The 27586-nt window shown below is 37.2% G+C and overlaps 1 long non-coding RNA gene across 1 annotated transcript in view; it reads right to left on the bottom strand.

The window, feature by feature from the left end:
* Positions 1-9216: 9216 nt before the first annotated feature.
* Positions 9217-27586, bottom strand: part of LOC132496237 (uncharacterized) — a 45218-nt gene continuing 26848 nt past the window's right edge. Inside the window, exons 2-3 of the long non-coding RNA XR_009533379.1 lie at positions 19611-19703; positions 9217-9712 (exon numbers count right to left, since the gene is read on the bottom strand). This is a non-coding gene — a long non-coding RNA (uncharacterized LOC132496237). The remainder of the gene's footprint in view (positions 9713-19610; positions 19704-27586) is intronic.

Below are 27586 nucleotides of genomic sequence, written 5' to 3'. Positions count from 1 at the left end.
ACTCTGAGAGTACTTCTTAGGTTCTTCAGCAACCTCCATCTCTAGGGAAGAGGTTAGTTGATTACTCCTTTTGTATTCATCGAGAATCCTTCAGGGTCTGGGCCTCTTCAGTATCTCTCCCTTGAGATCACATCCTCTCCTTCAGAGAGGAGCCTGCAGAGACTGAGATGATCTCATGCAGGTTCTTTCTCACGCACGGCCCGTATATGGTGTGGGTCGGATGGCTCAGGTGTCTTTACTTTGAGAACTTCTAAGCACAAGAGTTAGTCCCTGCTTCCTCCCCTCCTTGGCTTATCTACCAGCTGCTGGCTAGTCACTCATTTGTGACCTTTATACTTAACAGCCAAAGTCAGACACTAGGCTCCGGTGTCTCTCCCAGTCTACCATGGACTGAACTAGATTCTCAATGTTCTCTTAAAGCCCTCTCTTTAGGTCTGAAGTGAAGAACAAAATAATTCCCACCTTCTGCCTTTATAGCGTGGATTCACAGAGCAGCTATTTCTAAATAATTCCTTTACTAAATTATAACAACGGTTCAGTCTCAGAAAAATGAATGAACTTAAGCAATTTTAAGCAGAAAAACGATTAACTCACTTAACTGGTGCCTACCAATCTGGGCAAGGCAGCAGAGGAGGCTCCAAGTGGGCCTGGAGGACTGACTTCCAACCACTGCAGAGAGGACCCATCAGGCCTTGGCCACTCCTGCCACCATCAGGAAAATCCACCCGACACTATGTACCAGTTTCTACTGCAGTTCCTGAGGATGCAATGGTGAGCAAATCAGACAGTAAATTCCTGCAACCATGAAATCTTACTTTCGGGGGGAAATTGGGAATGGGAGACAGGGAGCAAGTGAGGTAAATATGTAAAATATACATTATGTTAGATGCTAATGATTGCTATGGAGACAGATAAAACAGAGGCAGTTTGCAAGTAGGTTTTTACAGTTGAAACATTGTTACTTTTCTTACAAGATTGACATATACAAACATATCTGAACATTTTTTGAATAATCCTTGATATTTTCTGCACGTATTACCTCTTGGGATAATGCCCCAAGTCTCTCAGCCAGTCTCTCTGCCAGTAAATGGGGAGTGAGAATTCGAACTCAGGACTGGCTGTCTCCAAAGCACATGCTCTTTCCACTACCCAATATTTTTTATAGTAAAATATAAATGAGTTTTAGATTTGCCACATCTCAGTTCTTTTATTAATGTGTATATAATTAAGAATTGATATCATTTAGAGAAATCACTGAATCTAAGTAGGTTAAAGCAAATGCCTTTGGGTCTTTCTAGTCATAACGCCATTCCTGGAAAGTTCTGAACACCTGTCTTAATGCCTAGTTATTGCTCAATCTGAAAACGTGGTGCCTTGAGTTGGACCTTGGAAGATGGTAGCCAAGATGGCTGCAGAGTTGGTGAGGTGTGTTTGGTGTTATCTGTACATTCTCCCAGAACTGCTCTAGTCCTTCCAGCTTATATATTGAAATGCTCAGGAGTAATCACCATTCTTAACAGACTGGATCTTGTCCAGGCCCAGATTCTTGGGCTCCTCTGAATCTCATATAATGGCCCCAGAATCAAACCCTATTAACTGCTAAGGACCACCCAGGAGTAGCCCTTAAACTGGATGTAGACATATCGAATTTCCCAGAGCTCCTTCAAGCTAAAGTGGGTCACCCAGACCACACAGAGGCAGGACAGGAGATCTAGTGGAGTTCTGGTTTGGACTCTACTTCCAAAGAATGTGTGATGTCTTCTCCAGCACTGAGAAAACAAGCCAGAAAGGCTAGAGCCTATTCACTCATGGAAACAGCTTGGGTGCAGTGTATCATCCTACCACTTGGCTTCAGTAATGTGCATGAGTATCCACTGTCCTCATCTGAGGATCACAGCTTATGAATCCTAAATTGTGAATTTTCCCAAGAATGTTGTAAAAGCCATCTCTCCAGTCTAGCCTAACCAATAGATTAAAGAAAGCTTTCACTTTGTTTTCTCTCAATTGTCTTTGTCTGATTCTTGGTAAATTCAGATTATTTTCATCAGTATTTTTCTAGAAAATTATTAACTAGGTAATTATATGTGCATTACAATTTTTAGATGACGTGTTATATATGTGGAAGAATCACATCTTTGCCATTCAGTTTATTTCTGCCCATGAGTTTTGGGAACAACACAATCAGAAATATCTACAACATGAAGATTATATCAGAGTGAATTCTGTGAACTGACAGTAGTAAATTGGGATTTGCTTTACTTTTTTTAAAGCCTGATTGTGCTGGTACAGTAGTTGAACTTACACCTAGTTGTATGTCTTTGTTTTATATAAGCAAAAGTGGAAAGTGATAAATGAGCATATTGAACCATTCTCTAGCTGAGAATTTTTGACCTTCTGAGTATCTATTACCACTGCCATGTTCTAAGACTTTCTACTAAATCCCTTGAGCAATCCCAAATTGATATTGTTATTTAGAAGAAATTTTTCTTGTGTAAAGAGATATTAGTATGGTTACACTACAAGTCACCATATAATCTGATCTAAGCATAGCAATGCCTCTGAAAAACCCAGGATGCTGTTTTTCCTTTAACCATCCATCAACCCGATGACTGAGAATGTAAGACAATTTTATTTATGATATTCCACTTTCCCCTGAAACCAAGAACAAGAGGGCTCATCAGTTTATAAAATATTTAAAATTTCATCTAAGATAGATAAATAGATGTGCAAGTGATAGTTCTATAGAAAAAAGAGAAAATTCTGCTAATTTGTCTATTTCTTGAATAAGAGGGGTGGGGGGCTAACCCAAGAGTCATTTGTCAACCACCATGTGGAATCACTTATGCCAGACCGGGCCATCAATTAAATTGGAAAGCACTGCACTGCACTTTCTAGATTGTAGAAAAAATGCTTATACAAATGAAAAAGAGGGAGCAGCAAGACTGTACCTGGTTGATCCAATCCCCCAAGTTCCTCCAGTTCTATTACCATAGATTGTCTTTCATCACCTCCTGGATTTTCACTACAACTTCACTGCAATACCAGCATCCAGTTACATATGCACACCACTGGTTAGCAGACACCCTAAGAAATCTCTCCAGTTTAGTCATTTATGTGTCAGTGAGCAGGGAGCCCCACTTCCCTCATTGTCAGAAAACTTACTTCTGCAGGACTGGAGTGATGGCCAGACATTTACAAGCCATTTTCTTTGGCTGACAATTTAGTTTTTAAACCCTTAATGGAGCATCTGCAACTACTGTTTTATTGACATAATTTCAAATGCAGTTGTGTTTCCAGTAATCTATGACAGTTTTAAAAGTTTGAAGAGACCAGGAGCTGGAGACAACAGTAGAGCAGATGTGTTTCACTGGGATTTGTTAACATCTTACTAAGCTACGTTATAGAGACATTTCAGGAGGCAGGCATCAGCTCAAGCAACAACTCATCTTTAAACACACATACTTCCATGTCAAGTGATAAAATGAGAACACACAAGCCACCAAACACCCAGCCCAGTATGCAACTATCATAGATATATATAAGGTGAATGAGTAAAACACAGTCTCGTAAGTGCCACGGCACAGTCATGTTATTAATTTTAAAGAAAATACACTTATTCATTAAGAAATGAAATAACCACTGAGCACCTATTATATGCAAGACACAGCCTTAGGTTCATGGGATCCATCAGTGACTAAGTTACATGAGTTCAAGGAGCTTCTATTCCGGGGAGTGGGGGGTCGGAAGGGGAGGGAGTGGCAAAATCAGACTGAAACAAAAATAACAAATAAGTAAATTACAATTCTTCCCAGAAGGTGATAAGTGCAATGAAAAGATGAACAAGTGGAACATGGTAAGGGAGCTCCAAAATACAGGGATTGGGGAGGGGTGTCAGGTCACAGAATCTTAGTCAGTATACTGTCTGACAAAGTGATATTTGAACGCTTAAAGGATGTGAGGGGATTAGGAATTATTTTTAAATAATAAATTATCAATTAAATATGAAAGTATAAAAAATTAATATGATAAATTGCACAACAATCTGATAAACAGAGCTGAAAACTAAAGTAAGTTGTCAGAGAGCAATGACGGTAAAAACAAACTCTCCTCAATTCTCACTGTACTCCTCCCAACTGCTTCTTTTCCATAACTCCCTTCTCCCTCATTTCCTGCTTCGCTCTTCTCTTCTGTCCCTGACAAATTCACATGCTTTTTCTCCCTTGATAGGTGTATTTTTTAAATTACATGAATAACTAGAAGTGCTTCCAAGAATACATTATTATTTTCCCAGGAAACCAACACACCCACTTACCTTATTCTTGCTAGAAACACCTTTTTTTCTTTACTTAGGTTGTGACCATCGGAATTATAGTAAGCGCTATGTCTCATTTAATGATTTTAATTTTGTTCCTAAAACCTTGCCCTAAAGTGAAAGATCATAAATTGAAAGCAAAATCCATTAATTTAAAGGGAAATTATGAGGTATTATTATTCCAATCCAAAATACTCAAAAAAATTCTATAGACTAGAATATATATATATCAAGTGAACAATGAAAACAAGTTTATATAAATAAATAGTATGAATAAATACAAACAATAGTTTGAAAATAAAAGTCTGAACATAAATTGTAATGAAGTTTATTTTACTCACCGAGGAAGGAAGAGACTGAATAAGGGATGGCAGTCGCAGTTGGTGCTTATCTTCAGACAGGAATTTGAAAATTGGATCTGCTGGATATATTAGTTTCCTAGGGCTGCCATAACAAATGATCACAAGTTGGGTGGCTTGGAACAACAGAAATTTATTCTCTCATAGTTCTGAAAGCCAAAGGTCCAAAATCAAGTCCAAAAGCCTTGGCAAGCCTTCTGGAGTCTCCGAGGGAGAATCTGTTCCATGCCTCTCTCTTAGCTTCTGGAGATTTCAGGCAATCCTTGGCATTCCTTGGCTTGTAGATGCATCATTTTAATCTCTGCCTCTGTCTTCACATGGTGTTCTCCCTCTGTGTCTCTGTGTCCAAATTTCTGTGTTCTTATGAAGACATCAGTTGTTTGATGAGCACTCACCCTCCATTATGATCTTATCACGACTTGATTACATCTACAAAACCCTATTTCCAAATAAGCTCCTATTCACAGGTACCAGAGTTCAAGATTTTACCTTATCTTTTTGGGAGACACAGTTCAACCCACTGGAAAAGAATTTCTTTAAGACTGACAAAATAAAGGCTAAATCTGAGAGCAGTGGAACATGTGGAAACACATGGAAACATGTACAAAAGAGACTACAGATTCAGAAGATGCAACATCTGTCTTCTCACCTGGCATCCTAATGCAGAGCAAAAATGTTTTGTTTCATCCAAACATGATGCTCAATTTGAATTTGTTGCAAATGATATTCTTATTAGAAATTATTGTGTTAAGTAATTGGCAATTGTGACTTTTCCTGGAAATATATTGTTGATTTAGTATATAGTTTTCAGTACATTTTGGGCTGAAACAGTTATTTCAGAAAAGTGTTATTTTGAGAAAAGTGAGCTGTTATGGTGAAACTAGTCAGTTGAACAGTCATAATGTGAAGTAAATCTATATCTTTAGATTCAAGAGCAACTCAACTGTAATCTAGATTCATCGTTTATTTTCATGATAATATACTAAAAGCAGTATTTCCAATGTATGCTACTGAGTAGGCCCGTAAAATTCTTAAATATCCCTATAGTGTATAATTTCTGCATAAAAAATGGAGGAAGAGAAAAAAGGTTGTTGCCATGTGGATGTTGCAGGTTCATTTTCTGATTAAGTAATTTGAACACCAACTGTTATTGGTTGAATTATGTTCCCTCAAAATATATGTTGAGGTCCTAACTCCTAGTACCTCAGAAGGTTATTTGGAAATAGGGTCTTTGCAGATGTGCTCAAATTAAGGTGAAGTCATTAGGGCCCTAATCCAATATGAATGGTGTCCTCATAAAAGAAATGTGCACAGAGTCAGACACTATGTGAAGAGGTTTTACGAACCTTTATCTTCATATAGATAAAGGCAGAACACCATGCATGTACAGATGAAGGCTGAGATCAGGGTGAGGCATCTATAAGCCAAGGAACACCAAAGATTGCCAGAAAACCACCAGAATCTAGGAGAGAGGCGTGGAAAGGATTGTCTCTTACAGCCAATCCTGTCAATACCTTGACTTTGGATTTATAGCCTCCAGATCTGTGAGACAATAAATTTATATTGTTTAAGCCACCTAGTATGTGGTACCTTGATATGGTAGCCCCAGAAAATGAATACATCTCCTAGTGTCAGAAAATTTTATGCCTCTTGGTGTGAAGGGAGCTAAAATTGATATGACATAAAAATTTAAAGTTATTTATTATATGTCATGGACCTTCAAGTTTGGTCTTGAACAATGGGAACCTCAAATACTGAATGCCAGGGGTCTATCCTATACTGGAGCTTCCCAGTACAACCGTGTCCCTACCTCTCTGGGAGAGTATGGTTTAATTAGTGCTCCAATGAGAGATGAAACTCAGGTTCCTATAACAAGGGTGGTCAGTGGATGAAGTTGCATCTCTTTCACTTTGGGTGACTTAACTCCAAAGAGGAGTCTGAGATGGCACTGAAATGTAACATATATGTAGCAGTAACTCCTCACTACCAGCATAAACTCCACATTTTTATTCCTTCCTTTGTGAGAGAGGATAGCAGAAGGCAAGTACCCAGCTAAAAATATATTTCTCAGCCTCACTTGCTCAAAGGATGCTCAGTAAGATGCAAGCACATCTCATAAGCAAGATATAATAAACAGCTGGATGAGACCTCTGGAAAAGTTTATTAAGCTGACAAGTGCCCCTTCTTTTCTTCTCCCTCAAAAACTGGTTGTAAGGTGTTGAGGTCCAGCAGTCATTTAAGGACCATGAGTGGAAGGCTAAGAAATTCATCCCAGAATCCCTGACACTCTTGTGCTATTGAACAGCTATCAGTAACTGCCTATCTCTATACTTTTTATTGATTGACAAATATACAACCATAGATATTTAAATCACACAAGCCAGCAGCCTGTCACTGTCACTGGTAGCCAAATGCAATTCTTAACTGATATAAAAATCTGTTCTTGCAGTAGACACTCCCTTGGCTTCCAAGTTTCCAGTGAGCTTGATCTGAACTCGTCACACTTTACAATGCAGATTAATACAATAACATTCTTCATTTTTGTCACTGAAATAAACATTTGACCATGAGAACATTACTGCACATTTCAAGGAACATAATTCTAATGAAACCATAATATTTTTACTCTGAGGATTATTCTTGTTTTATCAGGTGACTACTTCAGAGATAAAGAAAATTCCCCCTCAAAAAAACCTTTACATTACTTAATTTTTTTTTTATTAATCAGAACAAGTAATCATTTTTCAAAGCCACAAAATGGGTAAGACCTAACTATCTGGTGTGAGTTTCACAGAGTTTTCAATTTTGTGGGCAGCCAAAAAGAGATGAAGGTGGCAATGGTTATTCACTGATTCACTGAGACCTCTCCAAATAGCTTCACTAGCAGAGGAGTGGAAATTAAAAAAGGAAGAATGTGAGGGATTCTTTGGCGATATTAACCACCTTTTTGGACCCCAAGTAATGTCTAGAGCATAATTCTAAGAGTAATGGTAGGTGTAACATGGAAAACACTTTAAAAAATATACCACAGAACCACTTACCTGGGGATCTACCAGGTAAGTTTGTTTTATTCATGTCTTATGGATAAGAGATAAATGGAAGCCATTCTTTGCTTTTAATAATTCCTCTTTCCTTCTCCATTCAAATTTTTAAAAATAGAGGAAAAAGAAGGTGATCATCTGAATTCCTTAAAAATTGAGGTTACAGCATTGACTAAGATTAAGCTTATGTAATCTTCAATATTATATATCAAGTTAAAAGTATGTGGTCAAAATGTTTTTTTTTTTCTTTTTTTTTTTCTTTTTGCGGTATGCGGGCCTCTCACTGTTGTGGCCTCTCCTGTTGCGGAGCACAGGCTCCGGATGCGCAGGCCCAGCGGCCATGGCTCACGGGCCCAGCCGCTCCGCGGCATATGGGATCCTCCCAGACCGGGGCACGAACCCGTATCCCCTGCATCGGCAGGCGGACTCTCAACCACTGCGCCACCAGGGAGGCCCATGTTTTGTTTTTTTTTAAAGAAAGTGAGGTTTTAAGAGATTACCCCATGCTTTCCTAGTTAAAAGAGCTTATTAAAAACCTATGCTTTTTTCTGCAGTTTCCCCCTTAAAATTGTATTATTTCGCTTAAGAAGTCTTAGCTCAATTCAATTACTTGGCATTGTTTCTTTGAAGGTGTCATCGTCCATGTGAAAAAAACAAGTTGCCCATGATGACCAAGTACCTGAGATGCTTCAGATAGTTTGCTTTTTCTTCTTGGCTACAACATCTAGGCTCAGCAAAACCCTTAGTCAAGGGCACAGGTAAAAATATTTTTAATTGATCACCATTCCAGAAAAGTCAGCCAATAAAGCCTTTTTAGGATAGCTCTTCCCGGGCTTATAATAAGCTCTTCCCGGGCTTAGGATAGCTCTTCCCGGGCTCACTCATTGACAATCTTAAGCAATGGCAGACTTCACTTAAAAAACACACTGTAGTTCTTAACCAAAGGAACAAAAGTCACAAGTGGTTCCAGCATTCTCATCTTTCTTTCCTCCTAGTTGCAGATTTTCACTTTAGGACTTCTGATTCTGCTACTATTGTAAGTGCTTCTTCTTCCCTTCCAATCACCATTCTCTCATCTTTTTATTTTCATAGCCATTATCTTTCCAAATCCTGTTTCTGAATGACATCAGTCTCGAGTTCTTTGACATTTACCTAGATACTTAAGTGTAACATCTCAAACATGTTTGGCTTCTTGGAGTATAATGAGATTTCATGTTCATTATCTTATTTCTGAGGAGGCAGGTCAGGTAGGGAGAATCATAAATACAAATTCTGACACTGAGGATCAGAACAGCTACTTATAACTCAGCCAGTATCACATATATGCTAAGTGACAGAGCCAAGCCTAGCATCCAGTCTTCAACTTCCTCGTCCAGCTCTTCATTCACTCTGCTGTGCTTCTACACTCACTTTTGAAATGGGTACTTTTGCCCCATCAACTAGGAAGGTGACTGAAGTGACTCATGGGAGATAGAATTCTCTCCCAGTCAGACGTGTCTCCAGATTGAATTATGAACATTGCTGAAGGTTTAAGAAGCTACTAAGGTACAGAAAAATGTTATTTTGAAATAAACAATTTACATTATGTTACTCTCGACAATTAGGTCATTTACCAAAACTATAATATTCAATGCCATTCATGCAAGTCTAACACAAAGCCATTCTTAAAAGCTGAACAAATGACAAATGTTTCCAGAGGTATCGTTGGCCTGAAATATGTGGTTACCTTCGGGAATTTTATGAATCCAGGTACAGGATGTCATAACAATGTCTGCTTGGGTCAGAGAGCTTCTGCTCCTAGATTTGCAGGACATTTGGCTTGTATTCTTTGTTCCTCTATCTCATCAGTTATTTCTAAGGAGACCTATATTGCCACAGTCTTGAAAAATGGTCTTCAGGGTTAGGAAAGGATGAAGATTGGTGGCAAAAATCCAGTTTTTCTCCTCCGTTCTTCCAATTCCTAGTTAATTTTAGCTCTGTCTGTAGCCATGAGAATCAGCCTAGTGTAAACACAAAAATAAGGTTGAGTAAGCACACCCAGAGCCTAAATAAATTAAACCAAACTTTGTAGGTGAGGGTATAAGTAGCTGGAAGCTTAAAAATCATGTATACCTGTATTTTCTCTTGATTATTTTTTCTGTTTTTTCTTAGCCATCTTTGTTGGAGAGATATTCTGCATTTATTTATTAGTGGAAAAAATGTTAAAACTTCTCTCACATTAGGAAGTAATTTGCTGGGACTTCCTTGGAGGTCCAATGGGACTTCTAATGCAGGGGGCGGGGGGTTCGATCCCTGATTGGGGAACTAAGATCCCACATGCCACGTGGTATGGCCAAATAAATAAATAAATAAATGCCATTAAAAAAATAAATAGAATGGTTAAGATGGTAATTTAAAAAGAAAAAGGAAGTAATTTGCTAAGTCAATGATCCATTCAATAAGTACCTGCTGAGAGCTTATTTTGAGAGACACTGTGGTAAGTACTGGGGATAGAATATGAACCAGACAAGTATGGTCTTGCCTTCATGAAGCTTACCGTTGATGGAAATGTACAAAAGTAAAAATAAAAATTAAACATAATAAGGGCTGCAACAGTGAGAATATAGAATTCTATGAGAAAATTTAGAACAAAACATTCCTGTGGGCATAGCTAAGATTAAATACAATCCACTGTATATCTGGTTTAACTCAATTCAAACTTCCTCCTACTCTTAAGAAATTATAAAGAAATAAAAATAAATAAGGGTGATATTATTATAAGGTTAACCTTGAGCTTGCTATAACATAGAGAAAAATGTAGATCATTCTTAAATTTGAATCCATTAATAATTTTTGTATTCTATTAATTAATTGCAATGTATTGTCTTCTAATACTATGTGACATTCTCTTTCTAAATATGAAGAGATTATTTTGAACATTAGTTTAGAGTAAAATAAAAAGACATGCTTTTATGCTAATAATTTTTTTGTAACAGTAGGACTCCATCTTCCTTGATTTGTGTCTTGAAGTGGCTGCATTTATGGGTGTAATTCCATGTGAAAATAAAGCCACCAAAATCCATTAATATGGTAGGAGATGGGCAGCTACGGCTAATGTTCATCTATACTTTTAATGAAGAAATTATAAATTATTTATTACTTTTAATAAAGAAATTATATTATTCTATAAGATGGTCAGTGCTTTAGTGTGGTCATACAAATATATCACATTTTCAAATTGCTAACCCAAATTCACTGCTAAGAAGGTATGCCTGATAACCTGATACCGATTTTAATAAAAGAATAATAATGAACTGGAGCACATTACAAATTACTTTTCTTAACTCAGCAAATTTACATAGTGCTTCTACAAGAAATAACCAAGAAACCTTGGCAAGATTCTATACTGATTTTACAATGTCATTCCAGGGAAAGAACTTGCTGTGGTAGAACCCCTAAATCTGCACTGCAAAAGTCTTAGCTCTGAGTTGATGATTTGAAAAACAATACTACCACCACCCAAACTGAATGAACATGAACATTTATTTCTATTTATGAATATGCACCGCTATCATATTGTTTAGGAAATATTTTCCACAAGAACTTTATTCCTAACATCAGGACAGCATAACTAGGACATATGATAATAGATGCTCCAAGATTAGCCAGCTGTAATTTGAACATTTATCATAACTTGAAATACCTTTAAATTTTGATAGTAAGGATCCAGTCTATTGAATTTTAGCCTTGAGTCAGGCCAGAGCTATTTTGGTACTAATTTAATAAAGAAATGCCTTGTTGAAGATTTACTTCTTCCTTGTTTTTATAACAGTATACATATCCACTTGATCAATGATGCAAATCTAACTACGGGAGATCCATGGAACTGACAGGAATCATGGTACTCCAATCCATAGAATCTGAGTAAATGTTTGCCAAACTCAGATTTACATCAGTCCAAAATAAATACCTTCGAGTTTCTCTATCTAATCGTGTTTCCTAAAGGGCGACCAAGTCTGACAGCTGCTATAGCTATAGCTATAGGCAATCCTATTTTAGAGCTGATAGTACAAAAACAAAAAACAGCAAACCACCACGTGCGCGCACACACACACACACAATTTTTTTAATGTTCACATTTCCCAAGAGAGTAGCTGTCAGCTATCCAGGGAATGTGTCTATGTGGGCCAAACCACAGAGAAATATTCTTATCTAGTGTATATTTATTTTACCGTTTGCCATATTATAAATATAATCCAAATTTCCCTTTCTTCATGAAATGTTAATACATGTGTTCTAATCTGAAGCTGGAAATCTGTGTCATACCAGTGCTCTTAAAAGAATAGCAAAATAAAAAATTTCATATTATATCCAGATATTTTTACTTAATACATTTTTAAAAATCTACATTTATATAACTAGCCTCAAATAATAATTAAATTATGTGTAATATTAACAAATAGAAAAGTGTCCTTGGTCTTTAAATACATTTCAAAAAGAAAGAAAATATTCTTATTCATGAATTAAGTAATATACTTTCTGTGAATGTTTTCATTGAGTATATGGTATATAGTACATGCTTGAAAAAGATTTTTGAATTTATTGAAAGAACAAATTAAGTATCTAATTGTATACATACATCTAATCACATTAGCATAATGTTAACTGTGGTATTCTAAACATTCATATATCCAGTCCAATATAAAACCCTTTTTCACTAATTCACTTAAAAACTGTACTTTCAAGACAATAAAAAATAATCATACTTATTTTTTAAAGTTTCTTGCTGTCTTCTCTTTTAAAAAAATAACAGTTTCTAATTAAAATTTGACTTTTTAATAATTTATACCTTAAGGAATTTGAGCACACATATTTGCTTTCCTTTCCTGTGGCACCCCACTTAAAATGATAGTAAAACAATAACAACAAAAACAACAACAACAATAAAGAATACACTCATAACAGTGAAAGAAATAGAAGGAGAATTTAACAAGAACAACAAAAAATAGATGAGGAGAACTAATTTTCTGGCAGTTGGGCAGCCTAGATACTCTAACATAACTTACCCTGAAAATAACTAAAAATGCTGGATACAATGTACACAGCATCAGTTGAATTTGTGGGTATGCTATAAAGAGGTAAGGATTATTTAGGCAAAAACTTGGTTTTACCTTGAAGATATTTGTCAAACCCAGGTAATCTTGAGCTATAGTTTTCAAAATTTCACAAATCATGGGAAACATGAAATAAACCCTAGAGCCAAGCCAATATGGAACTCTTACAGATGATTTTTCTATATAAGCTAGAGAGGACATGGTGCCATATTCTTGATTTGAATATAAGTGAATGTTATCTCCTACAATCCCCTACTTTCCCACCCTCACCCTACCCTTCCAACTTCCACCACCACCTACACCTTTTCTGCTAATGATAAAAAGAAAAATTTCCTGAATTGAAATTTGATGCTGGCAGAGGAAAAAAAATTAACTCACTTAAGAATTCATAAATACAAATAGTTTATCAGTGAATTTTACAAATCAATGCTATACTAGCTGGAATGCCTAAAGAATTTTAGGGCATGAGCTTATTTTGAAGTGGTCCAAGATCAGTAGTAAGTACAGGCACTGGCAGAAACAACTTCTTTTCTGAGGGACACCAGTCTTAAACCAAGGCCTTAAGGAAATACAGGCTAAACTTCAAAGAAACATGAACTCATACTCAAAAATCACCAAACATGTAGGAAATCAAGCACCATGAAGGAAAGCCAGGAGAATTAACAAATAGCAGAATCAGACAAAAATAGGAACAAAGAACAGGGCAACAATGAGAAAATAATAATGAACATAGCAGATATTAATCCAACTACATCAATAATCACTTTGAATGCCTAAATGCACCAATCAAAAGATAAGACATTGGGCTTCCCTAGTGGCACAGTGGTTAAGAATCTGCCTGCCAGTGCAGGGGACATGGGTTCGAACCCCGGTCCAGGAAGATCCCACATGCCACAGAGCAACTAAGCCCATGAGCCGCAACTACTGAGCCTGTGCTCCGGAGCCCACGAGCCATAGCTCCTGAAGTCTGGGCGCCTGGAGCCCATGCTCTGCAACAAGAGAAGCCACTGCAATGAGAAGCCCGTGCACTGCAACGAAGAGTAGCCCCCGCTCACCACAATTAGAAAAAGCCTGTGCACAGCAACAAAGACCTAATGCAGCCAAAAATAAATAAATAAGATAAATAATAATAAAAAATTTTTTTAAAGTATATGTTTAAAAAAAAAGCTAGACAATGTCAGAGTGGATCTAAAAACAAGATCCAATTATATGCTGTCTACAAGAAAACCACCTTTAAAATAAACACAAATATAGATTAAAAGTAAATAGATGGAGAAAAGTATACCACACTAACACTAATCAAAAGAAAGCAAGAGTAGCTATATTAATTTCAGACAGAGCAGAACTCAACAACATCATCGATCAGTTGGGTATAATTAACATCTAAAGATTACTTCATCCAACAACAAAATACACATTCTTCTCAAGTTCATATGGAACATTCACCAAGATAGATGATATTCTGGGCCATAAAATACACCTTAACACATTTAAAAGGATAGAAATCATTCAATGTCTGCTCTTAGACCACAGTGGGATTAAACTAGAAATCAATGACAGAAAGACATCTGGGAAAGATACTGTATTTGAGAAAAGCCCAAAATACATGGAGATGACACAACACACTTCTAAATAACACATGGGTTAACGAAGAAATCCCAAGAGAAATTTTAAAATATTTCAAACAAAATGAAAATTAAAATCCAACTTAACAAAATGTGTTGGGATGCAGAAAAAGTAGTGATTGGGGGAATATTTATAGCATCAAATACATATATTAGAAAAGAAGATTTAAAAATCAATCATGTAAGTTTCCAATTCAGGAGACTAGGAAAAAAAAAGAGCAAATTAAATCCAAAGTAAGCAGAAGAAACAATAAGAATTAGAGCAGAAATCAATAAAATTGAAAATAAGAAATCAACAGAGAATATCAATGAAACCAAAATTTATTTCTTTAAAAAGATTAATAAAATTGATAAGCCTCTATCCAGACTAAGACTAAAAGAGAGAGGACACATATTATTATTATCAAAAATGAAAGAGGGGGCCTCCCTGGTGGCGCAGTGGTTGAGAGTCCGCCTGCCGATGCAGGGGATACGGGTTCGTGCCCCAGTCTGGGAGGATCCCATATGCCGCGGAGCGGCTGGGCCCGTGAGCCATGGCCGCTGGGCCTGCGCATCCGGAGCCTGTGCTCCGCAACGGGAGAGGCCACAACAGTGAGAGGCCCGCATACTGCAAAAAGAAAAAAAAAAAAAAAAAGAAAAAAAAAAACGAAAGAGGGAACATCACTATGGATTGCATAGACAGGATAATAAAGGAATGCTATGGACAACCCTATTCCCACAAATTAGAAAACTTAGATAAAATGGACCAATTCATTGAAAGACACAATTTGCCAAAATTCACACAGGGAGAAATAGACTATCTGAATAGATTTATATCTATTAAAGAAAATGAATCAATAATTAATAACCCTCAGAAACAGAAAGCACCTGGCCCAGATGGGTTCACTGGTAAATTCTACTAAACATTTAAGGAAGAAATTATACCAATTCTCTACTATCTCTTTCAGAGGATAAATGCTAAGGAAATACTTGCTTCCTAACTCATTTTATAAGGCTAGCATTACATTGTCTTCAAAACAAGACAAAGACATCATAAGAAAAGAAAACTAAAGACCAATATTTCTCATGAACATAGATGCAAAACTCCTCAACAAAATATTACCTATTTGAATCTAACAATGCATAAAAAGAATTATACACCACAACCAAGTGGGATTTATCCCAGGTATGTGAGGCTGGTTCAACATTTGAAAATCAATTAATATAATCCATCACATCAACAGATCAAAAAAGAAAAATCACATGATCATATCAATTGTTGCATAAAAAGAATTTCACAAAATTTAACACCCCTTTATGATAAAAACTGTCAGTAAGCTAGGAATATAGGGAGTGAACATCTTCAACTTAATAAATAATCTACCAAAAAACCTACAGCTAATACCACACTTAATGGTGAGAAACTCATAGCATTCCTACTAACATCAGGCAAGGATGTCCCCTCTCAGTCCTCCTTTTCAACACTGTACTGGAATGTCTAACTAATGCATAAGACAAGGGGAAAAAAATATATAGAGATTGAGAAGGAAGAAATAAATGTCTGTTTGCAGATGACATGATCATCTATGCAGAAAATCGGAAAGAACTGACCAAAAACTCCTGGAACTAATAAGCAATTATAGCAAAGTTACAGCTTACAAGGTTAATATACAAGTCAGTCATTTTCATATGCCAGCAATGAACAAGTGGAATCTGAAATTTAAAACATAATACCATTTACATTAGCACCCAAGGATGAAATATTTGGGTACAAATCTAACTGAAGATGTACAAGATCTATGTGAGGAAAACTATAAACCTCTGATGAATGGAATCAAAGAGTAACTAAATAAATGGAGAGATAGTCTATATTCATGGATATTACATATTCATGGAAGACTCAATATTATCAACATGTCAGTTCTTCCCAACTTGATCTATAGATTTAATGCAATCCCAATCAAAACCCCAGAAAGTTATTTTGTGGATATCAACAAACTGATCCTAAAATTTATATGGAGAGGCAAAAGACCCAGAATAGCCAACATAGTATTGATGAAGAACAAAGTTGGAGGACTAACACTACTCAATTTCAAGAGTTACTATAAAGCTACACTATTCAAGACAGTGTAGTATCAGTGAGAGAATAAACAGATCAATGAAACAGACTGAAGAACCCATTAATAGACCCACACAGATTTGATCTTTGACAAGAAGCAAAGGCTGTACAAGGAGAAAAGATAGTCTCTTCAACAAATGGTGCCAGAACAACTGGACTTCTAGGTGTGCAAAAAAAAAAAAAAAAAAAAAGAATCTAAACACAGACCTTACACCTTTAACAAAAATTAACTGAAAATGGGTCACATACCTAGATATAAATCACAAAACTATGAAAATCCTAGAAGATGGGAGAAAACCTGGATGACCTTGGGCTGGCGATGACTTAAGATACAACATGAAAGGCACAATCCATGAAAGAAAGAATTGATAAGCTGGACTTCATTAAAATTAAAAACTTCTGCTACACGGAAACAATGTTAAGAGAATGAGAAGACAAACCACAGACTGGTAGAAAATATTTGTAAAAGACACAGCTGGGGCTTCCCTGGTGGTGCAGTGGTTGAGAGTCCGCCTGCCGATGCAGGGGACACGGGTTCGTGCCCCGGTTCGGGAAGATCCCACATGCCGCGGAGCAGCTGGGCCCGTGAACCGTGGCCACTGAGCCTGCGCGTCTGGAGCCTGTGCTCCGCAACGGGAGAGGCCACAACAGCAAGAGGCCGGCATACCGCAAAAAAAAAAAAAAAAAAAAAAGACACAGCTGATAAAGGACTGTTATACAAAATATACAAATAACATTTTAAAACTCAACAATGAGAAAATAAATGACCTGACTAAAAAATGGGCCAAAGATCTGAACAGACACCTCACCAAAGAAGGCACACAAATGTAAAATAAGCATATAAAAAGATGCTCCACATCATGTGCCATCAGGGAAATGAAAATTAAAACAATAATGAGATACCACTGCATACCTATGAGAATGGCTAGAATGGTCAATGTTCAGATCTGAAACACTGACAACACCAAATGCTGGCAAGGATGTGGAGCGACAGGGACTCTAGAACATTGTCGGTAGGAATGCAAAATGGTACAGCCACTTTGGAAGACAATTTGGCAGTTTCCTACAAAACTAAACATATTCTTACCATATGATCCACCAGTTACACTTCTTGGTATTTACTCCCAAAAGCTGAAAACTTATATCCACATGAATACCTGCACACATATGTGTATAGCAGCTTATTCATAATTTCTAAGACTTGGAAGCAACCAAGATGACCTTCAGTAGGTGAATGGGTACATTCAAGCAATGGATTATTACTCAGTACTAAATAGAAATGAGCTATCAAGCCACGAAAAGACTTAAAGGAACCTTAAAAACATATTACTAAGTGAAAGAAGCCCATCTGAAAAGGCTACATACTATGTCATTTCAATTATATTGCATTCTGGAAAAGGCAAAAATTATGGAAATATAAAAGGATCAGTGGTTGCCATGAGTTGAGGGAGGGGGAAGGATGAATAAAGAGCACAAAGGATTTTTAGGGCACTGAAAATATTCTGTGTGATACCATAATGATACATGTCATTATACATTTGTCCAAACCCATAGAATGTACAAAACCAAGAGGCAACCATGATGTAAACTATAGACTTTGGGTCATTATGATATGTTAATATAGATTCATCAGTTGTAACGACTGTACTAGTCCGGTGGAGGATGATGTTGATAATGAGGGTGGCTGTACATGTATGGGGCCAAGAGTACATGGGAAATCTCTATAGCTTCCCCTCAGTTTTGCTGTGAACCTAAAATATTCCTATAAAATTTTTTTTTAAACATTAGCCTTAGGGAAATAAATGTTTTAGATTAAAAATAAAAACAAGTAGCAGAACACAAAATTAGAACTTACAAGTAGCTGCCTCTTTGGAGCAGAACTGTGGGTAGAAAGACATGTGGATTAGAGAACTGCTGTTTTTCATTATAAGCCCTCCTGTACTAGGTGATCTTTTTCCTATTAAAATGAACCACTTGCATCTGAACCGATAAATGGATAAATAAGTAACACAAAACTAATACAAAAGGGCTCTTGCACAGAGCTCTTATCATTCATGTGACTCGTGGCTGCCCAGCCTTCTCTTACATCCTCCACTTGAAACTATTTTTACTTCTTTGTCAATATATGCTGTCCCATATCATGAGGTACAATGATATCTCTCCTCCTTTGCAGGAAGAGAGTCTAAATAAATCCCAGAGCTGAACTGCAGGAAGTTTCTTTAACGGCTTATAAAATATTTTGTAATCACCACTACACGTGAGCTGAGATGCGTGTCAGTCATGGAGGAGGAAGAGAAAGAGGCAACTGAGAATCGCTGGGATCATTCCAGCTGATCATTCAAGCTTATTTATATCCAGAGCACAACTGGAATTTAGAGATCCCTCCGGGCTCCACAGATGGCAGCTCAGCCCTGTGAACAGCAGTGCCCCTTAACTGGAACACACCTGAAGAGAGACGACAGCGCTCCACGTCTGAGGTTCACTCAGTGAACCTGGCAGTGACCCAGGACCAGCTAGCCTGACTCACCTCTGAGTCAGTTCCATTCTGTCTGTCCCTAGTTAACCTTGTACCAAGTTCCTTTGGTGGTGCTTTTGTTTGTTTGTTTGTGTTTTTAAACAGGCTTCACGACTGAAGATAATTTTGGAGAACAACATTTTCCCCCCTCTTCATGTAGGATCAGGAATGACAAGCTATAAACATATCCCCTTAGTAAGGTAGCTGATGCCTCATTGGGTGGTTTGCCACCTATGCAATATCAAAAGGACACAGTTCCCTAGACATTGTCAAGAGAGCATAACCTCATCAAGGGACCAAATGTATTCTCTTCCTCCTACAATTAAAAGAAGAAAAAAGCAAAGTTCCAGTCTTGTCTTCCTGTTGCTAGTTGTAATTCAGTCGTCCCTCCAATTTGCTTTCCAAGAGCCTCCTCCCAATATATAACAACCCCGGAACATGGAAACCCCAAATCACACCTTTCTAAAACTATCCCATGTTGACGAACAAACAGTACCGTAGAGAACGTATTAAAGGGATGATTAATATCCCAGTTTTGATTTTTCTATATTTTGTTTAGTAACTCACCACATTTTCCCATGTCCTGTCTTCACTCTGTATTTTCTAAAGCTTTACTTTATCAGAACTGAATGAATCTTGCATTTCATATCATCTTCAAAGCTATGCAAAGAGAGAAGAGAGAATAATTTCACAGACTAGGTTTCCCAAAAAGAACAGGTCAGTAAGAAATCATTGCCAATCTCATGATGAAATATATTTATAGGTTTGGAGTACTTAATATACATTAGCACAATATAATCACTGAGATGACAAAAAAAAAAAAAAAACCACAAACACATCAGAATCCGTGTTTCACCTCACTGGACCTGCAGATGCTTTCCATTCTCATGCAAAGAGCAGAGTTTTCACAGAGCAGTTTACCTAAATCTGAATCGTAAATAGTGAAAAAATTATGTAACCAAAATATGTATTCGCCCCAAATCTCTCAGGCATTTTAACGTGCCTATATGTATGGAGCGTGGGGTGCCCTTGCACATATGTGCAGATGAAGTTAAGATACCCACATACATGGCACGGACACTGGTTTTCATGCTGTTCCTCCAACACACCACGTGTCCTGCAGGCTTGGGGCTCTTCATTTACTGTCCCTCCACCTGCCACGCTCTCCCGCAGTTAGCAACACGGTTCACTCCGGCCACAACTTTACACTTTGCTCAAATGTCACTTTCTTAGTGAGGTGTCCCCAGATTACCGAATTTGAAATCACAGCTCCTCCATCCCAGCAGCTCTGAACACTTCTTCCCTGTTTTATTTTCCTCCAAAACACTTAATACCTTCTATTGTATCTACAATATACGTATTTCTTTTGTTCTCTAACATCAATATGCCTTGCACATTGAGATGCTCAAAAAGCATTTTTTGGAATGCTTGAATGAATTTGAAGACGATGCAAATGATGTCAGCTTGGTATCCTGATAAACTTTTTAAAGTGTCAGTTTTCCACTATAAACATGCATTTCCTTTCACATCTCAGTAAAACTATATATTCTTTCCAATGCCCAAATGTTGTTTTGATTTTTTTTTTTGCCCAAGAGATTTCTTAGCTTCCCCCATTTTCAATTGCTGTATCTCACTGGCCTTCTAGTCTGTCTCATCCAGTGTTTATTTGACATTTCCTAGTTTACCGAGGACTACCTCAACAAAGAGGGGTTTTCCAAGCAAAAAAATTCCCACAAAGAAAAAAAAATCAACCCTGCTACAGGAAAGAAGAGAAATTGCTGCAGGAGATCATGTAAACAAAGTGAAAAATATCTGGGGATTATAGGCAAGTGGTCCACCCAGAAGGAGGGAGACATTGGACTGCCCAAGGAACCCCCTGCTCCCAATCCTCAGATGAGACGTCTCTGGCGGGGTCCCATCTACCCCCTCTCAATAGGCAATAATTTTCCAGGAGAGCCATTTGGACACGTGGCTACTTTCCAGGCACTTGAGAAGTTCTCCAGCAACTGTGTCCTAAGATGTCTACAGCGTAGGTATGATTTCAGAAGATGAATCGGCCTGAATGATTTCTTGCCTGGACTTGGCTGGGACTTTTTTGCATGTATTCTAATTTTTTTCAGTCTACATTTTTATGAGCATTGAATAATAAGAGTATTTTAGTTTAGATGTTTCTAGTAGCTGAGATCAAGTCTTAGACAAAAGACTTCTAAGACTGAAATATATAGAGAGAAGAGTTCAGGATGACATCATGTTGTATGCACACCAGAAGTGACCACAAATAACCTACAATAACCTTTAAAATTAGTTTTTTCCTGACTTCATAAAACAATATTTTACTTGGCAGGCATATATTGGCAAGCTCTTTCAAAAGCTCTATTTGTTTTCTGTATCCAGGAAGACACAACCAGTGTTTTCACATAGGTTTCCTTCTATGCTGTGGTTTTGCCATTTTCTGCTTCTTTATGAGTGGCTGCTGCAGAATATTTTTCCTTGAGACATTTATTAAGAGTAACAAGGATATGAATGAAAAACCATCCGTATAACAATACAGGGTGGGTTTCTGCTTCCACATGCAATGCTGACCAAATCCAAAGGACAGAAGTTGAATATATCAACAGTGATACGGTTGCTTTACTCTGAGGTTATATAATAACATGCAGCTGGATAAAAATATATTATAGTACATTGAAGGGAATCAGTCCATGTGTCCTTTGATGTGTTAATTAAACCCAAGGTTAGAAAGAGAATGTTGCATCATAACCTAGTTTAAAAAAAAAAGTTATAAAATTATCCAAGCCAAACTGAGGTATAACAGAGAACAGGAAAACAATTTCAAAGTTATCTCATAGGTATGCCAATTGTTCTACTTAAAAAAAAAAAAGTTCCTATTACAAAATAAAAGTGGTATTTTTTTCTAAATATTTTAATATATTATAAAATCCTTCTGAATCTGATTAATTTCATATTACTCAGGTTTTCGAATTAATTCACATCACAGTTTTTCAAACTTCTACTATTTCCTAGAAGACAAAGATGATTATGTATAAATCCTTTCAAATATAATAAAAGCAAAATTTAAATTTCCCAAATAAACAGCACTTCTAGAATAAGTCACTATATTTCATTTTCTTCTTTTGGTTCCTATTAATCTTTTACTGTCACACAGGCAAAAGAGGAAGGTTCCAATAATTAACCTTGTGCTGTTGACCTAACCAGAATTAACTGGCTATGCAACAATTTAGTTGTCCATATAAAAACAGGAAGAGAGATTTCCCCAAGTAACCCTTATTCACCATGAGAAAAACAGCTGGTGCTCTCTCTTTCCATATAAGCCTGTGAAGCATGGATGAAAGGATGTATATTTCTGATATCCTCTCTTGTAAATGGATGTTTTTTTCAGTGGAAGTATGCCAACATTCAGTTCTTGAGAAGCAGGGGCTCCCAAAATTCTGGTCAAAATATTTAGAAGTATATCTTTATAAGAGGAGGTCTGTGAAAATGAACCAAGTTTCCTCACCAGTGTTACATGAATGATCACTGCAAAATAATAGCAGAAACCTATACCTTTTCCTCCTACAAAAGGAGGGAAAGATTAAAAAACATTGCCCTCCAACAACAAAAATCAAAGTTTTAGTACCAGACTTCTTTGTGTCCTGTTTTCCAGTAGTTCTGCTACATTTCCCACAGTACACTGCTGGGATTTTTTATTTTTTATTTTCGCTACGCATGCTCACACATCTGTTGCACATGTGTGATCAACCGACTAGATTTTTGAGCCAAATGTCCTGTTAAATGGACAGAGTGGGCAGAGCGCTCCTTTGAGAGTTAGATTCTGCCTCTGGTGGATTGCCTCCAAATGCAATGGTGTAATAAAGAAAAGAAATCTGCTCATTTGAATTGCATTGAAATGAACTGTGTCCTCTCCTAAAATACCATATGGTAATGATCCCTGGAGGTATGGCACATAACACCTAGGTCTGGCAGACTCCAGTGGAAGGCTGTAAACGTCCCTGCGTAGTCAGACTGTGAAAGGCAAGATAGTTGACAAGAAGCATGCAGGGTGAAACAAGAATCCTATCTGATGTCCCTCAACCAACTTGAAAGAAAGGAGATTGAACAAAGAAATCCTAGCAAGCTGTCCTGGAGAAATCCTTCTCCCACTAAAAAGCAGTTCTTGGATCTCACCTCCAGTAAAGTGAAACCGTATGGAAAGAAAGCTGTTTCACCTGAGCAGTAGCCAGAGTTTCTTTGCAACAAATTATCTCAATAAGACTCAAGCGTATGTCTGCAAAGGAAAAGGCCGTCTTCATAAACCTCCACCAGAGCTACGAGCAGATGGATCAAGTAACCAGAGGTGCTGAGAGTCCTGCCTCTACTCTGCCTAGCACTCAGTAACATGATCTTACAGCGGGTAGTGGCTGGTGACCTACAAGCCATTCTGTGAATCCTCTCAAGGGAGCACCCCCCCAACACCAGTCCTTTTTAGGGGGGAGAAATTCAGGTAACTCTGGTGGTGAGGTACTGATATGTCTGTATGCCAGACAATAGAAAAGAATAGCCTATTTTATCCTCTATAGCAATAAGGTACTGCTATAGAAATTCAAGTATGGGGTTTAACCACAATAAAACCCCAGTAGCCATTGGTAGTTGTAAATTTTCAGCTATGTCATCAGTTCATTTCTGGCCTTTCATTTTTCTTGAAAACAGACAAATTTTCCACTAATTTAGTCCCTAATCAAATATGTTTCTAGAAATAATACAGGAAATTACCTCAAGACATGAAGTTATTCCTGCCTGAATTTTTTTCTGTTCTAATAATTTGATCATAATGGTGTGTGTCTGCTAATGGGGTGAAAGAATTCCTAAAACTTTAGTTTCTTTTCATTCATCACTTTTTCTTTTTCTAGAAGCTTTGACAACTGAAGTCCATCCATATACCCAAATTTAAATAATGGATTCATTATACTTGTTCTTAACTTTCCTGAAAATTTGTTTTATTGTTCATGTCAAATGTGACTTTGTGTTTTGATTTCTACAATTCCCTTGTGATAATTTTGAGGAAGCTCAGTTATGATTAATTATAAAACACAGATATTGAGTAATGGGATAATAGTAGCTAGAACATATTGGGCAGTTTTATCTTAAATAAGTTAGTAGGAAATTAGTTAATAGTCACTCATTTAATCTTAAACATAATCCAGCAAGATAGGTATTATTATTCTCCCTGTATTTTACAGATGAGGAAACTGAGGCTTGTCAGGATTTTGTAACAATGCCTTCAGGCAAAAGCTGACAATTTGGCTGAGGTGTAACCCTATCTTGTGTTTCCAGAGCAGCGTTCTGAAATGACTATTATACTGTCATGTTAGAAGGGTTTTTGGTTTTGTTTTGTTTTCAAAATTCAGACTCTAGAACTGGCATTTCAGACATGTCTTCTCTACGTTCTAAGATCATCAAAGGGGAAAATTCGATTTACCTCCATAATCTCATGGTATTTTTAGAAACCATCATGTAACTAAATATTTTTCCTCCCTCAAATATGAATCTTTTCCATGACTAACATATTAATCCATTGTGTCTAAATTCTGCCTCTAATAACATTATCTGAAAAGCTTAACTTTCTCTTCAATCTTTTCTTTCGTAGAAAAAAAACACGTTTCTTTAATCTTACCACAAAAGTCATCTTTTTTCCCTACTTTCTAAAGCAAGGTACTTTTCCAAAAGTAGAGGGTAAAAATACACAAATAGATTTGATTTTAAGATATTTTGAAAGAACTAAGTGTGTTTAATTGAAGTCCTCCTGTCTATAAGGTTTTCCTCTCCTTGCGTCAATTCTACTTGAGGACCTCTATGAATACTGGGATCACAAAAAATGGCTCTTGGAAATTGTGCAGCAGGCAGCTGACATTTCCAGTGATATCCTTATTTCAGAATAATCCTCCTAATAGCAACACAGATGTTTCTTTTTTTCATTAACTGTAGTATCTTCCAATTTAATACTGAAACACCAAATAAATGTCAGCTCTTCTTTGTTGTTGATAAAGACATTGGATTCTGAAGCAGTACTCACATTCATATATTACAACCCTGTTTATTGTTTCAACAGAGGAGTTCTGAGTGCAAAGTGTATGGGAAGAATATTTCTCTTATTTTTACAGATCAGAAAGCTGATGCATAGAGATTAAATTATATTTACGAGGTCAATGAAAATATCAACAGAACTGTAATGAGCCCAACCTGCATTCCACAAAAGTCTAAAAATAAAGTGGATTTTCAAGTCATATGTAACTAGCATTTTGAAACGTATTATAAAATTAAATAATTTATATGCTCATGCCTTTCATTTCAGCCTTAATTTAGGCTATCAACATTTTATTAGATTCACAGGAAATTCCCAGCACAGTTTGCCAATTGATCTAAAAGCATAAAGTCCAAAGGAGTCATATACATATATATATATATATTTTTTTTTAATTTAGAGGATGTATTTCTATAAAATGCATAGTATCATCTGTGCCCAGTAAATGTAGAAGTACTACATTTGCTTTTAGGTGGGGACAAGACTGCAGAAATACAAGTTCTCACACTTCTCAGCTCAATTCTAAAAGTAACTTTCTGGCCATTTTAATAATGCTACTAATTGTTCTGGATGTAAATTTGGGTGCAGCTATATTTCTTTTTGGATGTTTGGTATCTTTCTTGTAATCCAATTTATGACGATTCCCATAGGGAAGTAATTTGTTCTTGTGGACACACATCAATAATTTGTTCTTGTGGACGCACGTCAATAATCTCTGTCTCTTGCTGATTTTAAGTAAAATTGTTAGCTAGGTTTTAGTGAAAACAAATAGCAGTCTCCACCTATTAGCATAACCAAGAATTTGAGAAATAAGCTCCTAATCAGATATATAAGCATGGTCTGATAATATTCTTGAAAATTATTCCTGAAATTTCACATTTGAAATAAAATTAAGAAATTAACTGGGGGGGGGGGAAGGAAGAGAGAGGGAGGGAGAGGGAGAGAAAAAGGGAGCGAGAGACACACACACAGAAGCAAAGAAGCCCAAAATAAGGATTTTGTAAACTAACCTCAGACAGGTGCCTCAGAGACTTTTTAGTCCAACTGCTGTTTCTCCAGTTAGCATACAATGTGCTGTGTATGAAAACAGTCATATATAAACAGGAATTTGAGCTCGGCAACACTTCTGCTTACTTTCTCTTCCTCTCCCCTCCCTTCCCAATGTCCTTTTACTTCCTAATCTGCCAAATCAAATGCTAAATCAGGAGCAATAGCCTACAATTAGCCTTTTCAATTAAAATGTAGAGTTCAAAGTTGACTCCAGAGTGAGTAATTGCTTTTGAAAACCACAACCAGCAGGCAGCTGCCAGATTATTACAACAGTTTACTTAACCTCAAAACATCTGATCAATTTTATTATCTCAGCAGAAGAGAGATATCCTGGAGAGTAGGGTCTAAAATATACTACTCATCCTAGATGTCTGAGAGAAAATAAAAATTCCTCAACACCATAAATATCCTTTTGCCATCACCTTGCTGAGAAAACAAACTCAGATCACACTTTCTTCATTCGAAAGTCAACAGAAACTAAGAAATTGAAGGCGAAAGCATCATGATATCAGCCGGGGCAAAAGCGTGGGGAAGGGGGCCAGGAACAGACAATTTACAAAATTACAAGGTTTAAAAACATTCAAACATCCGGCTCATGATGTCTGGGGTTTTTAATCATCCAGAAAGGAGACAAAGAGAGGGCTGCCAACCTCACCAAAACAAAGAATATCACGTGTCAAGAATCCTGACTTGGCTGTCTCCACACTGCCAACCTTACGTTTCTGAACTCTTCTCTGAGGCCCCAGGGATGAAGAGGATTGAAATCCCTGTGTGATACAAATGGCCTGGGCAGCCCTCAGAGCTCCTGCTTCCACCCAGCAAGGCCAGGGCACAGAATACATACAACCTTCCGGGCCTCCACCCCTGGGGATTTTCCAGCCCCTTCTTCCTGATCCTTCTATGCCCATCTTGCCAGGCCTTCCCCACAGACCTTTGGATTTCATCTCCTCGCCGCTTCTGCAAGCCCACCGGCACCTACCACACTGAACAGGTGGTCTTGATCATTTCACCTTCCCCAGCAGCTTTGTTGTGACGACTGAGTGGTTATTACGTGTAAAGTGCTTAGAACCAGCCTGGCACACAGCAAGTGCTATGTAGGTTTTAGCCTTTTGTTTTTATAATTCACTCCGGATGCAGTCTTGACTTTTCTTTGGCTCTGGACCTGGCCTGTTGGGCAGTTCTACCCACTCTCAGGCCCAGCTCCTGGAACATCTCCTCAGATAGTCTGGATGGAGGGTTCAAACAGCTAGTTACCTGGGCTGTTTTGGTGTCCTTACTTAGGAGTCATGTTATAAGAAAGCTTTGATACAATCATCTCTCTCTCATCTTCCTAGCAATTTAACCACCTTGAACAATGAACCCTAATTATAGTTATTTCCAAAATATACCATCATTCCCAGCCACAGAGGGGTAG

The sequence above is a fragment of the Mesoplodon densirostris genome, chromosome 9, assembly GCF_025265405.1.
Source record: "Mesoplodon densirostris isolate mMesDen1 chromosome 9, mMesDen1 primary haplotype, whole genome shotgun sequence".
In the NCBI taxonomy this organism is placed as follows: Eukaryota; Metazoa; Chordata; class Mammalia; order Artiodactyla; family Ziphiidae; genus Mesoplodon; species Mesoplodon densirostris.
The sequence above is the reverse complement of the archived record's forward strand: the minus strand, read 5'-3'. Positions and strand labels throughout refer to the sequence as shown.